The 6,634-nt window shown below is 40.2% G+C and overlaps 1 pseudogene; it reads right to left on the bottom strand.

The window, feature by feature from the left end:
• Positions 1-4,586: 4,586 nt before the first annotated feature.
• On the bottom strand, positions 4,587-5,514 carry LOC101517622 (olfactory receptor 7A10-like; annotated as a pseudogene).
• Between the last annotated feature and the right edge of the window lie 1,120 nt (positions 5,515-6,634).

Genomic DNA, 6,634 nt, shown 5'->3' with positions numbered 1-6,634 from the left:
CAATGGAGCAGAATAGAAACACCAGATGGGAACCCACACAAATACAGCCAAATAATCTTTGACAAAAAGACAAACGACAACCCAGGCAAATGGGAAGGTCTGTTCAATAAATGCTGTTGGGACAACTGGTTGATAGCCTGTAGAAACAAAAAGATAGACCCACATCTCTCACCATATACTAAGATCAAATCCAAATGGATAAAAGATTTAAACCTACATCCAGAAACCTTCAAACTTTTGGAAGAAAATGTTGGAAACACACTGGAACACTTAGGGGTAGGCCCTCACTTCCTAAAAAAGACTCCAAATGCAGTAGAAATCAAGACCAAAATAAACAAGTGGGACCTCATCAAACTAAGAAGCTTCTGTACAGCTAGAGAAACAATCAACAAAGTAAAAAGGCAACCCACAGAATGGGAGAAGATCTTCGCACACGACATAGGTGATAGAGGGCTGATCTCCAGAATATACAAAGAGCTACAAAACAACCAAAATGTCAAAACAAACAAGGCACTCAAGAAATGGGCACGGGAAATGGGCAAACACTTCACAAAGGAACAAACCCAAATGGCAAATAAACATATGAAAAAATGCTCAAGTTCCCTGGCAATAAGGGAAATCCAAATTAAAACATCAATGAGGTACCACCTAACGCCAGTAAGACTGGCCCACATGAATAAAAGCACCAACAACACTTGTTGGCGAGGTTGCGGGGAAAAGGGAACCCTACTCCACTGCTGGTGGGGCTGCAGGCTGGTACAGCCTCTATGGAAATCAGTATGGAGAACATTCAAACAACTCAAATACAACATACCGTATGACCCAGCAATAGCACTCCTAGGAATATATCCAGAACAATTGTTTTATGAGAAACCAACATGCACTCCTATGTTCATAGCAGCACAATCAGTAATTGCAAAAACATGGAAGCAGCCAAAATGCCCATCAACAGAGGATTGGATAAGAAAGCTATGGTTCATCTACTCCATGGAATACTACTCAGCTATTAAAAAAAACAAAATGCAGTTCTTTGTGGCCAAATGGGCCAAACTGGAAACCATAATGCTAAGGGAAATGAGCCAATCCCAAAAGGTTAAATACCACATGTTTGCCTTAATTTGATATGATGTTATGTATAACAAGTTATGTTTTGAATGTTATATGTTGTGTATAAACCAAAATTGAAATGTCAATGAGGTGGTCACAGAAGGTGGAAAAGAAATCGCATTTACTTTTACCATATTGGTTACTCATTACTATGTCAATTAATTCCATAATGAGATAAATTTTTGCTGATGGTATGTTGGAGCTTTTAATTGATCGGGATGATACTCTGCTGGCTCTGTCTTCAGACCAGAGAGGGTATACCTAAGAAGCCGTTGAACTTGCCGGGACAATAAGATGCTGGACTCTATGTTTGGTATATGCTTGCAATGGGGGAATCTCAACTGAACTTGAACTGTGGTTATGCAACAGGTGGAGGAATCCACCATGGTGGGAGGATTTGGGGAGGGGTGGGGAGAATCCCAGTACCTATGAAACTGTGTCACATAATACAATGTAATTAATGAATTTAAAATAAAATTAAAAAAAAAAAAAAGCCAGTTGCTTAATGCTAGTCTACCGTTTGGTGATAGGAATCCGCATTCATCTTCAGCTTTCCCAGATGTATTATGCAGGATTGGATCAGAAGTGAAATGCTGAGACTCAGACAGTCACTTTCATGTCAGATCACGGCATTGAAAACAGCTGAATCTACTGAGTCTTATTATCATGAAGGTTCTTATATGTGTCCCAGAAAAAGCATGGAATTTCTAGAAATCTGATCTGTGAGCCACATTATTTTGGTTATGTAGAAATGTAAGCCACTGAGATAATCAGATATCTTTGTCTATTGCAACTCTATTATAAACATCTAATGGATTTTATGCATGGATATTTTAAGTGTTATTAAACGCTGGTAAGTATCTCCTGAAACCTTTTGCAAACAATCATAATCTGACAATGTCTCAATGTCCAGAAGCTTCATAGGAAAAAGTACAAGGACAGGTTTCTGATAACTTATTGTCCTACTAGGAATAGGAAGAATTCTCAGAACTCCAATGAGGAAACTGCTGTTTCCGCAAATTTTCTTCCCTAGCAAATAGGAGAGCAACCTTGAATTACATGGGTTTAACAAATGAATGGAGATGTTCCTACGACTTTTAAAATTTTATTTATAAAAATTTTTATGGATATAAAGACAGGTTTCAGGTATTTTGTAAATGAAATTCGAAGAAATTGTTCATGCTTGCCTGCCTCAGTCTCCTCTTCACTCCTTTTCTCATTGATTTCTTTACAGTAACATAATTTCAACTATAAAATCATAATCTTAATGTCAACTAAAAAGCATAAAGTCTACTGCTGTACAGGAGTACAGACAAGGGTTAATAAAATAATCAAATCACAAGATGTCAGTTTTATTCTTATGCATTGTGGTTTTTTGTGTGTGCATTTTCTGTTAGCTATCACATATAACAGAAGCATAAAATAGGTATGTGTTTGATCTGGTTGGAATAAAACATTTACAATTTTTACTATAATTTGTGGCCAAATGGGCCAAACTGGAAACCATAATGCTAAGGGAAATGAGCCAATCCCAAAAGGTTAAATACCACATGTTTGCCTTAATTTAAGATGATAAGATGTTATGTATAACATGTTATACATGTTATATGTTGTACATAAACTAAAATTGAAATGTCAATGAGGTGGTCACAGAATGTGGTTAAGAACTCGCATTTATTTTTAACATATTGGTTACTCATTACTATGTCAATTAATTCCATAATGATGTAAATTTTTGCTGATGGTATGTTGGAGCTTTTAAATGACTGGGATGATACTCTGCTGGCTCTGTTTTCAGACCAGAGTGGGTATACCTAAGAAGCTGTTGAACTTGATTGGACAATAAGATGTTGGACTCTAGGTTTGGTATATGCTTGCAATGAGGGAATCTCAACTGAACTTGAGCTGTGGTTATGCAACAAGGTGGAGGAATCCACCATGGTGGGAGGGTTTGGAGAGGGGTGGGGAGAATCCCAATACTTATGAAACTGTGTCACATAATACAATGTAATTAATGAATAAAAAAATGGAAAAAAAGATATAGTAAACAGCTTCATTATTAGTCGAAAAAAATTTTACTATAATGATTCTTGAATGTATGTTATCTGAAAAATAAACTACTAAGCTAAGAAGAAAATTATTGAATTGTGCTACATAATGTTATTTTTAAAAAGATTTATTTGGGCCCGGCAGCATGACCTAGCAGCTAAAGTCCTCGCCTTGAAAGCTCCGGGATCCCATATGGACGCCGGTTCTAATCCCGGCAGCTCCACTTCCCATCCAGCTCCCTGCTTGAAGCCTGGGAAAGCAGTTGAGGACGGCCCAATGCACTGGGACACTGCACCTGCGTGGGAGACCTGGAAGAGGTTCCAGGCTCCCGGCTTCGGATTGGCGCGCATCAGCCCATTGCGGCTCACTTGGGGACTGAATCATCGGACAGGAGATCTTCCTCTCTGTCTCTCCTCCTCTGTATATATCTGGCTGTAATAAAAAAAATGAATAAATCTTCAAAAAAAAGATTTATTTATTTATTTTTGCAAAGTCACATATACAGAAAGGAGGAGAGACAGAGAGGAAGATCATCCATCTGATGATTCACTCCCAAGCAGCTGCAATAGCCAAAGCCAGTAGTTCAGATCCTCTTCCAGGTCTCCCACAGGGGTGCATAATCCCAAGATTTTGAGCCATCCTTGACTGTTTTCCAGGGTCACAAGTGTGGAACTGGATGGGAAGTGGGGCTGCCAGGGTTACAACTGGCGCCCATATGGCATCCTGGCACCTTAAAGGCAAGGATGTTAGCTGCTAGGATATGGTGGCGAGCCCTCACTTGGTGCTATTTAACAAGAAATCGTGTCATGAGAAATGTGGGCATTTCAATTCTGCACAGTTAGCCTCATGCAGTTCCAGGATCATGTGTTATTGTTATACAAATTAAAGTTTCATTAATAAGCAACTGTTATACATAAACAAAGGAATATCACTCAGGTAATGAAATTTATCTTTGCAATAAATTCAGTGCAACTTTAGAACAGTATGTATACTTAAATAGGCCAGTTCTTAAAAAGACAAATTTATGTGGTAAAGAGAATACTGAATTATTACAGGCATGAAATGTAAAAAACAATCTATACACTGTAAAAAAACACATGGAATTACATGTTGTTTAGCACATAGACAAACTTCTCATGCTTTTCTATTCCTCCATAAAATCTCAGATCCCTTTTATCTTCGGAAAAATGATTTTACTAAATGTGGGGAGAACAGAAAAATCAGGAAAAAATTGTGTGCCACCAGAGAAAATGCACAATGCAATGCAATTATCTTTCATTTGTAGTACAAACAGAGGAATAAAAACTAGATAGTGAACAGACGAGGCAAGCTCTGCTACCTCCTCTGACAAATTCATCACAATGTCTGACATTGAGGCTTGAGACATTAGCCACTGACACTGCTCAGCTCCAACACCATGGGTTCCACTATCATTTAGGCATCAGCAGTCTTTTCAGAGCCCTCTTCATGTCTGTGTTCCTCAGGCTGTAGATTAAGGGGTTCAGCATGGGGGTGACCACTGTGTACATCACTGAGGCTGCTGCAGTTGAGGCTGAACTTGGGGCAGCACTGGCACTCAGGTACACACCTAAGCTTGTGCCATAAAACAGGGAGATGGCAGAGAGGTGAGAGGCACAGGTGGAAAAGGCTTTATACTTGCCCTGAGCTGATGAGATGGCACAGATGGAGGAGATGATCTTGGAGTAGGAGTACAAGATCCCAGCCAGGGGACCCCCCCAAGAGCAGCACAGCTGCAAAATTCATCATGAGGTCATTGAGAAAGGTATCAGAACAGGCTCTGTGGACCACCTGATTCAACTCACAGAAGAAGTGAGGGATTTCTAGGTGTGTGCAGAAGCTCAGCCTCAGCACCAGTAAGCTGTGCACCAGTGAATCCAAGACACCTATGACCCAGCACACCATCACTAGCTGCACACAGAGCCGTGGGGTCATGATGGCTATGTAGTGCAGGGGGTAACAGATGGCCACAAATCGGTCATAAGCCATCATGGCCAGGAGAAAGTCATCCAATGCAACAAACAATGTAAAGAAGAACATCTGTGTGATGCAGCCTGCATAGCTGATGGCTTGGCTCTGTGTCTGAAGGTTCACCAGCATCTTGGGGACAGTTGTGGAGGTGAAGCACACATCCACCATGGACAGGCTGGTGAGGAAGAAGTACATGGGCATGTGGAGGTGTGGGTCTGAGAGTATGGCCAGAATGATGAGCAGGTTCCCACTGACAGTGATCAGGTACATGGAGAGAAACAGAGTAAAGATGAGAGGCTGTAGTGCTGGGTCCTCTGAGAATCCCAGGAGAAGCAATTCTGCAAGCTGAGTTTCATTGTTCGTTTTCATGTAGTGCAGATCACTATCAGGAAGAAGTAATTTCAACTGACTCATAATTATGCAAAATAGACATAACCAACAGAGAAGAAATCAAAAATTCATGTTTTCCAGTTCAGAATGTAGGTACCACATTTTGAAATGGCTTTGTTCCTTCTCGTCTCACACAGTGGATCATTAAGAATTCCTTGCCACACTAGATCTTTCCCTAAATTATCAAAAGCTTCTCACATTGCGTGTGACGTTTTTGATCACATGCACAACCAAAATTTTGTAGATTCATAACAGCAGGATTCAAACCCAGCATGAGTGACTGACTTTGATGACAGAAAGATACAAGTTTCCACAAGTCCTCTTAAAATTGAATAAACGTTCATCAAAATGTTTTTGAAAATGTAGCTAACAAATGCAATTTTGTGCATCTGTTTTGTAAAATAGAAGGTTCTCCAAATTTCCATGGCATTATTATGAATTAGGGTATTTTTGCAACATTGTGGATTGTAACAACCTACCTTCTAAACACGTTTTTAGTTGCACTGAAGTACACTCAAGGACACATGAAAGAACTCCACGGCAAAAAAAAAAGGTGTTGACAGTGATCAATCCTTGTATGTCAGAACAGTAAAGACAGGAATAAGTCAGGCTCACCAGACAGCACACCAGCAAAGTGCTAAAAAAATGCAGGAGAGAATGCGAGGGGCTGGAAACCCTTGAGTGTATCCAACTCACAGATGATGCATTGACTTTTGAGCAGGTGTCTTTGGTGGAGCTCTTTTTACTGCATCAATAAAATAACATTGAGTCATGTGAGAATGCAGTGTGAGAGAAGACAGAAGACTGTTAGATGTGTGTGTTCCAGCAGCTGTTACTCTCAGGATTTCATGCAAGCATTTCCTCTCACCTGGCCATTTCCTGTCAACACTGGAGAGTTAGTTACATCCCTTCTTAACAGTCAGAATGGGCAGAATAGCAACTCAGTCTGCAGAGGCTGTCCCAGGGCCAGCAGTAGTCATTGCCCCTCCTCTAACCAGCTTTGAGTGGTGAATAACCAAGCTCTGTAACACTACAAAATTGACATGACCACTCCACCACATGTCCCTCCACACAGAAATTTTTTCCTCTACTTCCCCAG

The sequence above is a fragment of the Ochotona princeps genome, chromosome 25 (genome assembly GCF_030435755.1).
Source record: "Ochotona princeps isolate mOchPri1 chromosome 25, mOchPri1.hap1, whole genome shotgun sequence".
Taxonomy (NCBI): Eukaryota; Metazoa; Chordata; class Mammalia; order Lagomorpha; family Ochotonidae; genus Ochotona; species Ochotona princeps.
This window is presented reverse-complemented; position numbering and strand designations above follow the sequence as displayed.